At 50.3% G+C, this 17,540-nt stretch overlaps 1 pseudogene; it reads left to right on the top strand.

The window, feature by feature from the left end:
• Window positions 1-969: 969 nt before the first annotated feature.
• On the top strand, window positions 970-13,297 carry LOC130101160 (uncharacterized; annotated as a pseudogene).
• Window positions 13,298-17,540: the final 4,243 nt, after the last annotated feature.

The raw sequence follows: 17,540 nt of genomic DNA on the forward strand, positions 1-17,540 counted from the left end.
CGTGCTGTGGGACTACGTGGGACATCGTCTGGAGGCGCTGCTGCTTGCTTCTGATATTTGCACTGAAATTGTTTTTTTGTGTTTGTTACCGAAGCGTGTGTGGTGTGTGTGTGTGTGTGTGTGTGTGGGTGTTTATTTTCCTTTTGTTAGATTGTAATATTGTTAGTGTGTGTATGGTTGAGTTGTGATACTGTACTGGTCAAGTTGATGTGAATTTTGTTACTGTGAATTTCTTTATTTTCTTATTTTTGTGTGGTCAGAAGTGGTTCTATTTATCTCTTTTGTTTTGGATTTATTTTGGCATCCTAATTGGTTCATGTGTAAGTAGAGAGGCGATAACCTTGTTCTGTGTCTTTAGTAAAGTGTTTAGTGTGAGAGAGCCTGAGTGGTGTATACCCTGAATCTGTTTCAGGGGTTAAGTGCTGGAGCCGGCGCGGAAAGCTGGTTGTGGTCTGTTATCACGAGTGCTGTGTCCTGAGTGGTGTACGTGTGCGAGAGTGGCCGAAGCACAGGGGTATGGGAAGAGTGATTTGCCGTGGAGGGCCATATTGTGTTTTATTGTCAAACTTCAGCTCCCCTGTCAGATTCAGCTGTAACTGATTACTCAGTCGTTTTGTGTGTTGTTCAAATGATGTAATTGTTGTGGTCTATAAACTGTTGTTGAAGTTTGTTCTGTGCTCATGAACCTCAAATTTTATCTGTAATAAAATTTATATTTTTTCATCCACGTCTCCCGGCCGTTTACTGTGAGCGAACCATGCGTTTGCTTTAAATAAGAAATATTATTGTATCGTCCCTGGCAGGATTCCAGGGTGGCGTAGTCGCGAACTGATCAACCTGGCCACATTTGGCGTAGTCGTGCAGGGTCCTCACGGTTGCAAGGTGGAGACGTGTATTGCATATGGGTGTAAAATTGTAATTGGGGTGTTTGTGCAATTCAGTGTGTCTGTTTTTGTTTTTTTGTATCAGGCAAAGCAGCAGCGTCTGTCTAGATTGTGGAGAGCAGTTCTCGTTAGTGGTGAGTGTTGACTTTAAGAATGGAGGAACAACTCCAGGAACTTCGAGATCTGGTGGTCCAGTTGAAGGCAGGACAATGAGAGGCTGCGTCAAGAGCGTGCCCTTGCATTGCCTGGCTCCGCTGCCTTTTCTAATATGCCCGATGCAGAGCCTGTTCCGCCCCATCCAGTCGAGGTGAGTGCTAGTCAGCCCGAAAGATTCGTGTTTGTACCTAGGGACCGGAGGTGTCCCAAGGTTTAATGGAAAATCAGGAATTGGCATCAATGAGTGGATTGAGGAGGCACAGGCCCTGTATTCGGGCTCGGCATTTGTCTGTAGCAGACCAGGCATTCTTTTTATTTGACCACTTAGAGGGGGGGAGGCACGAGAGGAAATCCGGTACCGTTCTGATATTGAACGCGGGGATCCAGATAGGATTTTCCTCGCGTTACGTGAGGATTTTTGGTTTGCTCTCAGTCCCCACGTAGCATTGCAGGAAGCTTTTTTTTCCAGAAGGCAAAGGGAAGGGGAGGGCTTATTGGAGTTCCTCACTTGTCTTGATGGGCCTTATGGAAAAAGTTAAGCAGCGGGTTTCCTGGGGCTGTGTTTAAATGCCCCTGTTTTGTTGAGGGACCAGTTCGTCGAACATGTGGCCGATAATGCTCTGCGCCGTGAGCTCAAACAGCTAGTCCGCCGTCAACCGAATGCCACACTGTAGAGGTGCGCAGTGAAGCGATTAGGTGGGAACAGGAAGGTATGCCTGGGGGTGTGCGGGCTCGTAGCCAGTCAGTCCCATTATCGTATGGGATTCAATATGGAGTTCCAGGGGGGGAACGCGTTCGGACGGGGGTGGGTCCTCTCAGTCAGAGCTGAGCGAATTAAGGGAGATGTTGAAGGCGCACAAAATCAGTTGAATCAACTCACTCAGACTTTTGCTCAGTTTCAAGGTGCTCAGTTTCAGGGTGCACGTGAGGCGGGGGCGTTCCCCTCGTTATGGGCCGCTACTTTGTAGGCGTTGCCATCAACCCTGGCCACTTTGCCAGAGAGTGTAATGTTCAATTGGCCGGCCCCCCGTCTCCTGGTGCTGGTACATTGCCTGTGGAGGGGCAGCGTCGGTCAAGTCAGCCGTCGGGAAACTAGTACCCACCGGGCTTTTGAGCCATAGCTCGGAGGGGGAAATCGCGGGCCTCAATGTCGTGTTTTAATGTCTGGTTGCCCGCAGTTGAGGGCAAGTATTGGTGGAGTTTTGGTGCCTTGCTTGATCGATACCGGCTCCATGGTATCGACCATAACTGAAAGCTGTTTTTTGAAACATTTTGAACCATGGGGCCAAGAGCGGTTAAAACTTTGCCAATGGCTTCAGTTGCGTGCCGCTAATGGGCTTGCCAATTCCGTTATATTCGGCTACATGGAGTTAGATGTGGGGTTGTGCGGAAAGACAGTGCATAAGTGTGGGGTTTTGGTGGTCAGGGATCCTCCTGGTGGCATGTGTGCTCAGGTCCCGGGTGTTTTGGGGATGAATGTGCTGAGCCGCTGTTTACCGAGAACTTTTTGGTCAACATGGTCAAGCCTTGTTTGCTTCTCCACGGTTGTGGAGGTTCCTGGGTTTGTGATGCAAGCATTGCAGCACTGTCATGAGGTTAGGTCTCAGCCGTTAACTGGACAGGTTGGTGAGGCGAGGGTACGAGGACGCCACCAGTTGTCGGGTCCTAGGTGGTACAATGAAGATAGTCGTCGCTACCTGTTCCGAGCAGTATTCAGGGGGTACGGTGTTATTCGAGCCACCTGATTCTGGCCTCCCGGCTGGCCTACTGGCCTCACCTGCCTTGGTGCCAGTGGTTCGAGGTACTGTTTACATACCGGTTGTTAATGTAGGAATGCTAGATGCAGTACTCTATCCAAATACTGTGTTGGGTACCTTGTATGATGTGTATGTTGCTAGCTTGCCTCCAGGGGTGACTGAGGTGAAGGAAGTGGTTCCTACGGTGGGTTTCCAGGATTGTGTGGTGGGACCCTCAGTGCAGGAGCAGATAGAAGCTGTAGATCTGTCTCCATTGGGAACGGTGGAGCAGGGTCCGGTTAGGACCCTGTTGTGGCGTTATCAGTCTGTGTTTGCAGGTGACGGCACGGATTTAGGGTGTACCAACTTGCTATCGCATGACATTCCCCTCTCCGACGATGTCCCAGTCCGGCAGCGATATAGGCGCTTGCCTCCTCCGAATATGACGTGGTGAAGACGCACATTCATCAGTTGCTTGAGGCCCAGATAATTCGGGAGAGTTGTAGTCCCTACGCCTCTCCTATTGTCTTGGTTAAGAAGAAAGACGGTAGTCTACGCATGTGCGTAGACTACCGTCAGTTGAACTCAAAGACCAGGAAGGATGCGTTCCCACTGCCTCGCATAGAGGAAACATTAGATGCATTGACAGGGGCCCGCTGGTTTTCCACCTTGGATTTAGCCAGCGGGTACAACCAAGTTCCAGTCACTGAGGGGATAAGCCCAAAACCGCATTCTGTACTCCATTTCGGGTTATTCGAGTGGAATAGGATGCCTTTTGGACTTTGTAATGCTCCCAGCACCTTCCAACGGTTGATGGAAAGGTTGTTTGGTGACCAAAGGCATCAGTCGTTGCTTTTATACCTCGACGACATTGTGGTTTTTTCCTCCTCAGTGACACAACATCTGGAAAGATTGGAGGTGGTTTTGGGTCGATTGCAGCGGGAAGGCCTCAAAGCGAAGTTAGAGAAGTGTGCGTTCTTCCAGCAACAGGTAAAGTATTTGGGTCATGTGGTGTCTTCTCAGGGGGTGGCCACAGATCCTAGTAAGGTGGAGGCTGTGGCCAAGTGGCCTTGCCCGGGTAATGTTACCGACCTCCGTTCATTTTTGGGGTTCACCAGTTATTACCGCCGTTTTGTGGAGGGGTTTGCGAAGTTGGCGGCCCCTCTACATAAACTGGTGGCAGAGTTCATTGGGGGCAAGCGTAAGAGACCATCCAAGGAGGGCTTTGCCAGTGCCTGGACAGAGCATTGCCAAAGGAGTTTTGACTCCTTAAAGGAGAAGCTTACCACAGCACCCATTTTAGCTTATGCGATTTTTCATTGCCGTTTATCTTGGAAGTTGATGCCAGCCATCGGGGGCTGGGGGGGGGTTCTGTCCCAAGAGCAGGAGGGAAAGATCCGACCCATTGCGTATGCCAGTCGTAGTCTGCGGCCCACTGAGCGGAATATGGTAAATTACAGTTCTATGAAATTAGAATTTTTGGCGCTCAAGTGGGCAATGACAGAAAAATTCAGGGAGTATCTGTTGGGGCATAAGTGTGTTGTTTTTACAGACAACAATCCCCTGAGTCACTTGGCGTCAGCAAAGCTGGGGGCCACGGAACAGCGTTGGGCTGCCCAGCTTGCTGTTTTCGACTTTCAAGTTCGGTATCGGCCAGGAAAGAGTAATAGTAATGCTGATGCTCTGTCGAGACAGCCCCCAGCTGATAGCGAGGGAGTGGGACAGCTACTACCGGCTACTTTGGTCCCGGCAGTTGTACATCAGGCAGCAGGAGTGGAGCCGGTATATCAGGCTACTCAAGCAGCGCTTAAGGTTTTCCCAAGTTATTCAGCAGCCGATCTGAGGGCGTTACAAGAATCTGATCCAGATATTGAGAAGGTTTTGTTTTTTTGGCGGCGCGAGCGCTACCCTAGCTTGGAGGAACGACGGCTATTATCTAAGAACAGTTTGACTTTTCTCCGTCAGTGGGACCGCCTGCTGGAGCGTGGGGGGGTTCTTTACCGTCGGATCTTTCGCCCTGATGGCAGGGAGGAAATCCTTCAAGTACTCTTGCCCTCGGTGTTAAAGAAAGAGATTTTGAGGTGGCTGCACCAAGAGCATGGACACCAGGGCATTGAACGAACAACGGAGTTAGTTCGTCGGCGTTGTTATTGGCCTGGAATGTCAGGAGCTGTGGCCAGTTGGTGTAAGGAATGTGAACGTTGCCAAGCTGCCAAAGGTGTACAGCCAGTTGCCTCCAGTTTTATGGGGCATTTGCTGGCCTCCAGGCCAAATGAGATCTTGGCTATCGATTACACTGTATTGGAACCATCCAGCTCAGGTTTAGAGAATGTGCTCGTGATGACCGATGTCTTCACAAAGTACACGTTGGCGGTTCCTACAAGAGACCAGAGAGCTGAAACTGTGGCTCAAGTGCTAGTGGTCGAGTGGTTCTGTAAGTTTGGGGTTCCTGGTCGTATACACTCTGACCAGGGCCGTAACTTTGAGTCTTCACTCATACGGCAGCTGTGTAATTTATATAAGGTGGAGAAGTCTCGTACCACACCTTATCATCCGGCAGGGAATGGTCAGTGCGAGAGGTTCAATAGGACCCTGCATGACCTTTTGCGTACTTTGCCCCCCTCAAGCAAGAGGGATTGGGCCTTATGTCTCCCGCAGGTACTGTTTAGCTACAATACTACCCCCCACCAATCAACAGGTGAGTCACCATACTATTTGATGTTTGGTCAAGAGCCTCGTTTACCAGTTGACTTTCTGTTGGGTAGAGTAGAGGAGACGACTACAGGACACGTACATGAATGGGTGGTGGAGCATCAGACACGACTGCGGGTGGCGTTTGAAGGTGCACAGGAGCATCTTAGGGCTGCCGCCGAGCATCGTAAGGCACTATATGACTCTCATGTACGAGATTCACCACTGGGGGAGGGTCAGATGGTCTATCTCCGCAATTTTGGCGTGAGAGGTCGGTCAAAGATCAGTGATCTGTGGAGCCCAGTGGTGTATCAAGTGGTGAGGGCCCCTAAGGAGAGGGGTTCGGTCTACTCTATTGCCCCCGTAGATGATTTGGACAAGGTAAGACAGGTACATCGTTCCATGTTGAAAAAACGCAGTCAGAAGGACCCTTTGGTCCATGAGTCCATGTATGATCCTGTAATTGAATCGGGGCCATCTTCGGGGGAGCAGGCTTCCGAGGGGTCAGAGCAGGGAGATTTGTGGGTTTTTGGAACCAGGGACCCCACCAGAGCATATCCGGGGACCCGTCGGGTCAGGGGTTGTGGAGGTTTCAACGGGCAGTAGACTTGAGAACTTGGCTGATCCAAATTGGACCTTTGGAAGTGAGTTGGTCCAACAGCCCCTCGCCCGTCCTGAAAGTTTGTCTGATGGGGCTGATGTAGTGCCGCAACGATCCAGGCGAGTAACCGCTGGTCAGCACTCCAACCTCCACCATCTCCCGCGGTCGGTGGGAGTGTTGGGTAATGTTGGAGTGTTGCCCGAGGCGTCATCCAGGGCAGTTGTGGCGTGGTTTAGACCCTGGGATTGAGTGGCAAGGGTTGGTTTATCGCCGGGGCGACGATACAAAAGTTAGGGGTAGATTGTGGCAGGTCCAATGAAGTTCGTCCCGCCTATATGCGGTTGGCTCGCCTACTTGTTAAGTTGCTCCTATCAGTGAGCTGCAGTAGCGTCTATAAACGGGTTGTTTAGAGTGGGTGATGTTACGAGTAACCGCCTTTATTTCCGGTGTCGTCATTTGGCCGTCATTCAGGGTGGCGTATGAATCCCTACGGCTGGCATTGAGCGAGACTGTCCCTCTTCGGGTAGGTGAAAGAGTTGATTGCGTTATCTGAGTATCCGTTTCTACTGTAGCAGTACCCTTGTGTGTTTACAGTCAAAGGTTGGAGTGAGGCTGATTCAAGCACGGGTGTTTATAGGCTATTTGTAGCCCAGTACGAAGGCGCTTGGTCGTCATCGGCGCGTTCGTTCCCCCACGATAAACTGGACGAGCCCTCAGCTTCCATGTATATCCGGTTGCCTAACTGATCGGGTGTCTGGCGATCGCACTTACAAGGTATGTGCGTTTATAATTTAAGGGTGGCGATCTCCTGTAGAGAGAAACTGATTTTATGAACAGCTGTAACTAGTTAAATTATGGAGATCTCGTCTAATTGTTAAACTGGTAATTTCACAGAGGGATTGGGTACAGAGTGGTCGTGTTATGGGCGATTTGTTCCGTGCTGTGGGACTACGTGGGACATCGTCTGGAGGCGCTGCTGCTTGCTTCTGATATTTGCACTGAAATTGTTTTTTTGTGTTTGTTACCGAAGCGTGTGTGTGTGTGTGTGTGTGTGTGTGTGGGTGTTTATTTTCCTTTTGTTAGATTGTAATATTGTTAGTGTGTGTATGGTTGAGTTGTGATACTGTACTGGTCAAGTTGATGTGAATTTTGTTAACTGTGAATTTCTTTATTTTCTTATTTTTGTGTGGTCAGAAGTGGTTCTATTTATCTCTTTTGTTTTGGATTTATTTTGGCATCCTAATTGTTCATGTGTAAGTAGAGAGGCGATAACCTTGTTCTGTGTCTTTAGTAAAGTGTTTAGTGTGAGAGAGCCTGAGTGGTGTATACCCTGAATCTGTTACAGGGGTTAAGTGCTGGAGCCGGCGCGGAAAGCTGGTTGTGGTCTGTTATCACGAGTGCTGTGTCCTGAGTGGTGTACGTGTGCGAGAGTGCCGAAGCACAGGGGTATGGGAAGAGTGATTTGCCGTGGAGGCCATATTGTGTTTTATTGTCAAACTTCAGCTCCCCTGTCCAGATTCAGCTGTAACTGATTACTCAGTCGTTTTGTGTGTTGTCAAATGATGTAATTGTTGTGGTCTATAAACTGTTGTTGAAGGTTTGTTCTGTGCTCATGAACCTCAAATTTTATCTGTAATAAAATTTATATTTTTTCATCCACGTCTCCCGCCGTTTACTGTGAGCGAACCATGCGTTGCTTTAAATAAGAAATATTATTGTATCGTCCCTGGCAGGATTCCAGGGTGGCGTAGTCGCGAACTGATCAACCTGGCCACATTTGGCGTAGTCGTGCAGGGTCCTCACGGTTGCAAGGTGGAGACGTGTATGCATATGGGTGTAAAATTGTAATTGGGGTGTTTGTGCAATTCAGTGTGTCTGTTTTTGTTTTTTTGTATCAGGGCAAAGCAGCAGCGTCTGTCTAGATTGTGGAGAGCAGTTCTCGTTAGTGGTGAGTGTTGACTTTAAGAATGGAGGAACAACTCCAGGAACTTCGAGATCTGGTGGTCCAGTTGAAGGCAGACAATGAGAGGCTGCGTCAAGAGCGTGCCCTTGCATTGCCTGGCTCCGCTGCCTTTTCTAATATGCCCGATGCAGAGCCTGTTCCGCCCCATCCAGTCGAGGTGAGTGCTAGTCAGCCCGAAAGATTCGTGTTTGTACCTAGGGACCGGAGGTGTCCCAAGTTTAATGGAAAATCAGGAATTGGCATCAATGAGTGGATTGAGGAGGCACAGGCCTGTATTCGGGCTCGGCATTTGTCTGTAGCAGACCAGGCATTCTTTTTATTTGACCACTTAGAGGGGGAGGCACGAGAGGAAATCCGGTACCGTTCTGATATTGAACGCGGGGATCCAGATAGGATTTTCCTCGCGTTACGTGAGGTTTTTGGTTGCTCTCAGTCCCACGTAGCATTGCAGGAAGCTTTTTTTTCCAGAAGGCAAAGGGAAGGGGAGGGCTTATTGGAGTTCTCACTTGTCTTGATGGGCCTTATGGAAAAAGTTAAGCAGCGGTTTCCTGGGGCTGTGTTAAATGCCCCTGTTTTGTTGAGGGACCAGTTCGTCGAACATGTGGCCGATAATGCTCTGCGCCGTGAGCTCAAACAGCTAGTCCGCCGTCAACCGAATGCCACACTGTTAGAGGTGCGCAGTGAAGCGATTAGGTGGGAACAGGAAGGTATGCCTGGGGGTGTGCGGGCTCGTAGCCAGTCAGTCCCATTATCGTATGGGATTCAATATGGAGTTCAGGGGGGAACGCGTTCGGACGGGGGTGGGTCCTCTCAGTCAGAGCTGAGCGAATTAAGGGAGATGTTGAAGGCGCAACAAAATCAGTTGAATCAACTCACTCAGACTTTTGCTCAGTTTCAAGGTGCTCAGTTTCAGGGTGCACGTGAGCGGGGGCGTTCCCCTCGTTATGGGCCGCTACTTTGTAGGCGTTGCCATCAACCTGGCCACTTTGCCAGAGAGTGTAATGTTCAATTGGCCGGCCCCCCGTCTCCTGGTGCTGGTACATTGCCTGTGGAGGGGCAGCGTCGGTCAAGTCAGCCGTCGGGAAACTAGTACCCACCGGGCTTTTGAGCCATAGCTCGGAGGGGGAAATCGCGGGCTCAATGTCGTGTTTAATGTCTGGTTGCCCGCAGTTGAGGGCAAGTATTGGTGGAGTTTTGGTGCCTTGCTTGATCGATACCGGCTCCATGGTATCGACCATAACTGAAAGCTGTTTTTTGAAACATTTTGAACCATGGGGCCAAGAGCGGTTAAAACTTTGCCAATGGCTTCAGTTGCGTGCCGCTAATGGGCTTGCAATTCCGTATATCGGCTACATGGAGTTAGATGTGGGGTTGTGCGGAAAGACAGTGCATAAGTGTGGGGTTTTGGTGGTCAGGGATCCTCCTGGTGGCATGTGTGCTCAGGTCCCGGGTGTTTTGGGGATGAATGTGCTGAGCCGCTGTTACCGAGAACTTTTTGGTCAACATGGTCAAGCCTTGTTTGCTTCTCCACCGGTTGTGGAGGTTCCTGGGTTTGTGATGCAAGCATTGCAGCACTGTCATGAGGTTAGGTCTCAGCCGTTAACTGGACAGGTTGGTGAGGCGAGGGTACGAGGACGCCACCAGTGTCGGGTCCTAGGTGGTACAATGAAGATAGTCGTCGCTACCTGTTCCGAGCAGTATTCAGGGGGTACGGTGTTATTCGAGCCACCTGATTCTGGCCTCCCGGCTGGCCTACTGGCCTCACCTGCCTTGGTGCCAGTGGTTCGAGGTACTGTTTACATACCGGTTGTTAATGTAGGAATGCTAGATGCAGTACTCTATCCAAATACTGTGTTGGGTACCTTGTATGATGTGTATGTTGCTAGCTTGCCTCCAGGGGTGACTGAGGTGAAGGAAGTGGTTGCTACGGTGGGTTTCCAGGATTGTGTGGTGGGACCCTCAGTGCAGGAGCAGATAGAAGCTGTAGATCTGTCTCCATTGGGAACGGTGGAGCAGGGTCCGGTTAGGACCCTGTTGTGGCGTTATCAGTCTGTGTTTGCAGGTGACGGCACGGATTTAGGGTGTACCAACTTGCTATCGCATGACATTCCCCTCTCCGACGATGTCCCAGTCCGGCAGCGATATAGGCGCTTGCCTCCCTCCGAATATGACGTGGTGAAGACGCACATTCATCAGTTGCTTGAGGCCCAGATAATTCGGGAGAGTTGTAGTCCCTACGCCTCTCCTATTGTCTTGGTTAAGAAGAAAGACGGTAGTCTACGCATGTGCGTAGACTACCGTCAGTTGAACTCAAAGACCAGGAAGGATGCGTTCCCACTGCCTCGCATAGAGGAAACATTAGATGCATTGACAGGGGCCCGCTGGTTTTCCACCTTGGATTTAGCCAGCGGGTACAACCAAGTTCCAGTCACTGAGGGGGATAAGCCCAAAACCGCATTCTGTACTCCATTCGGGTTATTCGAGTGGAATAGGATGCCTTTTGGACTTTGTAATGCTCCCAGCACCTTCCAACGGTTGATGGAAAGGTTGTTTGGTGACCAAAGGCATCAGTCGTTGCTTTTATACCTCGACGACATTGTGGTTTTTTCCTCCTCAGTGACACAACATCTGGAAAGATTGGAGGTGGTTTTGGGTCGATTGCAGCGGGAAGGCCTCAAAGCGAAGTTAGAGAAGTGTGCGTTCTTCCAGCAACAGGTAAAGTATTTGGGTCATGTGGTGTCTTCTCAGGGGGTGGCCACAGATCCTAGTAAGGTGGAGGCTGTGGCCAAGTGGCCTTGCCCGGGTAATGTTACCGACCTCCGTTCATTTTTGGGGTTCACCAGTTATTACCGCCGTTTTGTGGAGGGGTTTGCGAAGTTGGCGGCCCCTCTACATAAACTGGTGGCAGAGTTCATTGGGGGCAAGCGTAAGAGACCATCCAAGGAGGGCTTTGCCAGTGCCTGGACAGAGCATTGCCAAAGGAGTTTTGACTCCTTAAAGGAGAAGCTTACCACAGCACCCATTTTAGCTTATGCCGATTTTTCATTGCCGTTTATCTTGGAAGTTGATGCCAGCCATCGGGGGCTGGGGGGGGGTTCTGTCCCAAGAGCAGGAGGGAAAGATCCGACCCATTGCGTATGCCAGTCGTAGTCTGCGGCCCACTGAGCGGAATATGGTAAATTACAGTTCTATGAAATTAGAATTTTTGGCGCTCAAGTGGGCAATGACAGAAAAATTCAGGGAGTATCTGTTGGGGCATAAGTGTGTTGTTTTTACAGACAACAATCCCCTGAGTCACTTGGCGTCAGCAAAGCTGGGGGCCACGGAACAGCGTTGGGCTGCCCAGCTTGCTGTTTTCGACTTTCAAGTTCGGTATCGGCCAGGAAAGAGTAATAGTAATGCTGATGCTCTGTCGAGACAGCCCCCAGCTGATAGCGAGGGAGTGGGACAGCTACTACCGGCTACTTTGGTCCCGGCAGTTGTACATCAGGCAGCAGGAGTGGAGCCGGTATATCAGGCTACTCAAGCAGCGCTTAAGGTTTTCCCAAGTTATTCAGCAGCCGATCTGAGGGCGTTACAAGAATCTGATCCAGATATTGAGAAGGTTTTGTTTTTTTGGCGGCGCGAGCGCTACCCTAGCTTGGAGGAACGACGGCTATTATCTAAGAACAGTTTGACTTTTCTCCGTCAGTGGGACCGCCTGCTGGAGCGTGGGGGGGTTCTTTACCGTCGGATCTTTCGCCCTGATGGCAGGGAGGAAATCCTTCAAGTACTCTTGCCCTCGGTGTTAAAGAAAGAGATTTTGAGGTGGCTGCACCAAGAGCATGGACACCAGGGCATTGAACGAACAACGGAGTTAGTTCGTCGGCGTTGTTATTGGCCTGGAATGTCAGGAGCTGTGGCCAGTTGGTGTAAGGAATGTGAACGTTGCCAAGCTGCCAAAGGTGTACAGCCAGTTGCCTCCAGTTTTATGGGGCATTTGCTGGCCTCCAGGCCAAATGAGATCTTGGCTATCGATTACACTGTATTGGAACCATCCAGCTCAGGTTTAGAGAATGTGCTCGTGATGACCGATGTCTTCACAAAGTACACGTTGGCGGTTCCTACAAGAGACCAGAGAGCTGAAACTGTGGCTCAAGTGCTAGTGGTCGAGTGGTTCTGTAAGTTTGGGGTTCCTGGTCGTATACACTCTGACCAGGGCCGTAACTTTGAGTCTTCACTCATACGGCAGCTGTGTAATTTATATAAGGTGGAGAAGTCTCGTACCACACCTTATCATCCGGCAGGGAATGGTCAGTGCGAGAGGTTCAATAGGACCCTGCATGACCTTTTGCGTACTTTGCCCCCCTCAAGCAAGAGGGATTGGGCCTTATGTCTCCCGCAGGTACTGTTTAGCTACAATACTACCCCCCACCAATCAACAGGTGAGTCACCATACTATTTGATGTTTGGTCAAGAGCCTCGTTTACCAGTTGACTTTCTGTTGGGTAGAGTAGAGGAGACGACTACAGGACACGTACATGAATGGGTGGTGGAGCATCAGACACGACTGCGGGTGGCGTTTGAAGGTGCACAGGAGCATCTTAGGGCTGCCGCCGAGCATCGTAAGGCACTATATGACTCTCATGTACGAGATTCACCACTGGGGGAGGGTCAGATGGTCTATCTCCGCAATTTTGGCGTGAGAGGTCGGTCAAAGATCAGTGATCTGTGGAGCCCAGTGGTGTATCAAGTGGTGAGGGCCCCTAAGGAGAGGGGTTCGGTCTACTCTATTGCCCCCGTAGATGATTTGGACAAGGTAAGACAGGTACATCGTTCCATGTTGAAAAAACGCAGTCAGAAGGACCCTTTGGTCCATGAGTCCATGTATGATCCTGTAATTGAATCGGGGCCATCTTCGGGGGAGCAGGCTTCCGAGGGGTCAGAGCAGGGAGATTTGTGGGTTTTGGAACCAGGGACCCCACCAGAGCATATCCGGGGACCCGTCGGGTCAGGGGTTGTGGAGGTTTCAACGGGCAGTAGACTTGAGAACTTGGCTGATCCAAATTGGACCTTTGGAAGTGAGTTGGTCCAACAGCCCCTCGCCCGTCCTGAAAGTTTGTCTGATGGGGCTGATGTAGTGCCGCAACGATCCAGGCGAGTAACCGCTGGTCAGCACTCCAACCTCCACCATCTCCCGCGGTCGGTGGGAGTGTTGGGTAATGTTGGAGTGTTGCCCGAGGCGTCATCCAGGGCAGTTGTGGCGTGGTTTAGACCCTGGGATTGAGTGGCAAGGGTTGGTTTATCGCCGGGGCGACGATACAAAAGTTAGGGGTAGATTGTGGCAGGTCCAATGAAGTTCGTCCCGCCTATATGCGGTTGGCTCGCCTACTTGTTAAGTTGCTCCTATCAGTGAGCTGCAGTAGCGTCTATAAACGGGTTGTTTAGAGTGGGTGATGTTACGAGTAACCGCCTTTATTTCCGGTGTCGTCATTTGGCCGTCATTCAGGGTGGCGTATGAATCCCTACGGCTGGCATTGAGCGAGACTGTCCCTCTTCGGGTAGGTGAAAGAGTTGATTGCGTTATCTGAGTATCCGTTTCTACTGTAGCAGTACCCTTGTGTGTTTACAGTCAAAGGTTGGAGTGAGGCTGATTCAAGCACGGGTGTTTATAGGCTATTTGTAGCCCAGTACGAAGGCGCTTGGTCGTCATCGGCGCGTTCGTTCCCCCACGATAAACTGGACGAGCCCTCAGCTTCCATGTATATCCGGTTGCCTAACTGATCGGGTGTCTGGCGATCGCACTTACAAGGTATGTGCGTTTATAATTTAAGGGTGGCGATCTCCTGTAGAGAGAAACTGATTTTATGAACAGCTGTAACTAGTTAAATTATGGAGATCTCGTCTAATTGTTAAACTGGTAATTTCACAGAGGGATTGGGTACAGAGTGGTCGTGTTATGGGCGATTTGTTCCGTGCTGTGGGACTACGTGGGACATCGTCTGGAGGCGCTGCTGCTTGCTTCTGATATTTGCACTGAAATTGTTTTTTTGTGTTTGTTACCGAAGCGTGTGTGTGTGTGTGTGTGTGTGGGTGTTTATTTTCCTTTTGTTAGATTGTAATATTGTTAGTGTGTGTATGGTTGAGTTGTGATACTGTACTGGTCAAGTTGATGTGAATTTTGTTAACTGTGAATTTCTTTATTTTCTTATTTTTGTGTGGTCAGAAGTGGTTCTATTTATCTCTTTTGTTTTGGATTTATTTTGGCATCCTAATTGTTCATGTGTAAGTAGAGAGGCGATAACCTTGTTCTGTGTCTTTAGTAAAGTGTTTAGTGTGAGAGAGCCTGAGTGGTGTATACCCTGAATCTGTTACAGGGGTTAAGTGCTGGAGCCGGCGCGGAAAGCTGGTTGTGGTCTGTTATCACGAGTGCTGTGTCCTGAGTGGTGTACGTGTGCGAGAGTGCCGAAGCACAGGGGTATGGGAAGAGTGATTTGCCGTGGAGGCCATATTGTGTTTTATTGTCAAACTTCAGCTCCCCTGTCCAGATTCAGCTGTAACTGATTACTCAGTCGTTTTGTGTGTTGTCAAATGATGTAATTGTTGTGGTCTATAAACTGTTGTTGAAGGTTTGTTCTGTGCTCATGAACCTCAAATTTTATCTGTAATAAAATTTATATTTTTTCATCCACGTCTCCCGCCGTTTACTGTGAGCGAACCATGCGTTGCTTTAAATAAGAAATATTATTGTATCGTCCCTGGCAGGATTCCAGGGTGGCGTAGTCGCGAACTGATCAACCTGGCCACATTTGGCGTAGTCGTGCAGGGTCCTCACGGTTGCAAGGTGGAGACGTGTATGCATATGGGTGTAAAATTGTAATTGGGGTGTTTGTGCAATTCAGTGTGTCTGTTTTTGTTTTTTTGTATCAGGGCAAAGCAGCAGCGTCTGTCTAGATTGTGGAGAGCAGTTCTCGTTAGTGGTGAGTGTTGACTTTAAGAATGGAGGAACAACTCCAGGAACTTCGAGATCTGGTGGTCCAGTTGAAGGCAGACAATGAGAGGCTGCGTCAAGAGCGTGCCCTTGCATTGCCTGGCTCCGCTGCCTTTTCTAATATGCCCGATGCAGAGCCTGTTCCGCCCCATCCAGTCGAGGTGAGTGCTAGTCAGCCCGAAAGATTCGTGTTTGTACCTAGAGACCGGAGGTGTCCCAAGTTTAATGGAAAATCAGGAATTGGCATCAATGAGTGGATTGAGGAGGCACAGGCCTGTATTCGGGCTCGGCATTTGTCTGTAGCAGACCAGGCATTCTTTTTATTTGACCACTTAGAGGGGGAGGCACGAGAGGAAATCCGGTACCGTTCTGATATTGAACGCGGGGATCCAGATAGGATTTTCCTCGCGTTACGTGAGGTTTTTGGTTGCTCTCAGTCCCACGTAGCATTGCAGGAAGCTTTTTTTTCCAGAAGGCAAAGGGAAGGGGAGGGCTTATTGGAGTTCTCACTTGTCTTGATGGGCCTTATGGAAAAAGTTAAGCAGCGGTTTCCTGGGGCTGTGTTAAATGCCCCTGTTTTGTTGAGGGACCAGTTCGTCGAACATGTGGCCGATAATGCTCTGCGCCGTGAGCTCAAACAGCTAGTCCGCCGTCAACCGAATGCCACACTGTTAGAGGTGCGCAGTGAAGCGATTAGGTGGGAACAGGAAGGTATGCCTGGGGGTGTGCGGGCTCGTAGCCAGTCAGTCCCATTATCGTATGGGATTCAATATGGAGTTCAGGGGGGAACGCGTTCGGACGGGGGTGGGTCCTCTCAGTCAGAGCTGAGCGAATTAAGGGAGATGTTGAAGGCGCAACAAAATCAGTTGAATCAACTCACTCAGACTTTTGCTCAGTTTCAAGGTGCTCAGTTTCAGGGTGCACGTGAGCGGGGGCGTTCCCCTCGTTATGGGCCGCTACTTTGTAGGCGTTGCCATCAACCTGGCCACTTTGCCAGAGAGTGTAATGTTCAATTGGCCGGCCCCCCGTCTCCTGGTGCTGGTACATTGCCTGTGGAGGGGCAGCGTCGGTCAAGTCAGCCGTCGGGAAACTAGTACCCACCGGGCTTTTGAGCCATAGCTCGGAGGGGGAAATCGCGGGCTCAATGTCGCGTTTAATGTCTGGTTGCCCGCAGTTGAGGGCAAGTATTGGTGGAGTTTTGGTGCCTTGCTTGATCGATACCGGCTCCATGGTATCGACCATAACTGAAAGCTGTTTTTTGAAACATTTTGAACCATGGGGCCAAGAGCGGTTAAAACTTTGCCAATGGCTTCAGTTGCGTGCCGCTAATGGGCTTGCAATTCCGTATATCGGCTACATGGAGTTAGATGTGGGGTTGTGCGGAAAGACAGTGCATAAGTGTGGGGTTTTGGTGGTCAGGGATCCTCCTGGTGGCATGTGTGCTCAGGTCCCGGGTGTTTTGGGGATGAATGTGCTGAGCCGCTGTTACCGAGAACTTTTTGGTCAACATGGTCAAGCCTTGTTTGCTTCTCCACCGGTTGTGGAGGTTCCTGGGTTTGTGATGCAAGCATTGCAGCACTGTCATGAGGTTAGGTCTCAGCCGTTAACTGGACAGGTTGGTGAGGCGAGGGTACGAGGACGCCACCAGTGTCGGGTCCTAGGTGGTACAATGAAGATAGTCGTCGCTACCTGTTCCGAGCAGTATTCAGGGGGTACGGTGTTATTCGAGCCACCTGATTCTGGCCTCCCGGCTGGCCTACTGGCCTCACCTGCCTTGGTGCCAGTGGTTCGAGGTACTGTTTACATACCGGTTGTTAATGTAGGAATGCTAGATGCAGTACTCTATCCAAATACTGTGTTGGGTACCTTGTATGATGTGTATGTTGCTAGCTTGCCTCCAGGGGTGACTGAGGTGAAGGAAGTGGTTGCTACGGTGGGTTTCCAGGATTGTGTGGTGGGACCCTCAGTGCAGGAGCAGATAGAAGCTGTAGATCTGTCTCCATTGGGAACGGTGGAGCAGGGTCCGGTTAGGACCCTGTTGTGGCGTTATCAGTCTGTGTTTGCAGGTGACGGCACGGATTTAGGGTGTACCAACTTGCTATCGCATGACATTCCCCTCTCCGACGATGTCCCAGTCCGGCAGCGATATAGGCGCTTGCCTCCCTCCGAATATGACGTGGTGAAGACGCACATTCATCAGTTGCTTGAGGCCCAGATAATTCGGGAGAGTTGTAGTCCCTACGCCTCTCCTATTGTCTTGGTTAAGAAGAAAGACGGTAGTCTACGCATGTGCGTAGACTACCGTCAGTTGAACTCAAAGACCAGGAAGGATGCGTTCCCACTGCCTCGCATAGAGGAAACATTAGATGCATTGACAGGGGCCCGCTGGTTTTCCACCTTGGATTTAGCCAGCGGGTACAACCAAGTTCCAGTCACTGAGGGGGATAAGCCCAAAACCGCATTCTGTACTCCATTCGGGTTATTCGAGTGGAATAGGATGCCTTTTGGACTTTGTAATGCTCCCAGCACCTTCCAACGG

Source organism: Rhinichthys klamathensis, unplaced genomic scaffold (genome assembly GCF_029890125.1).
Source record: "Rhinichthys klamathensis goyatoka isolate OS25496 unplaced genomic scaffold, OSU_Roscu_1.1 h1tg000253l_1, whole genome shotgun sequence".
Lineage (NCBI taxonomy): Eukaryota > Metazoa > Chordata > Actinopteri > Cypriniformes > Leuciscidae > Rhinichthys > Rhinichthys klamathensis.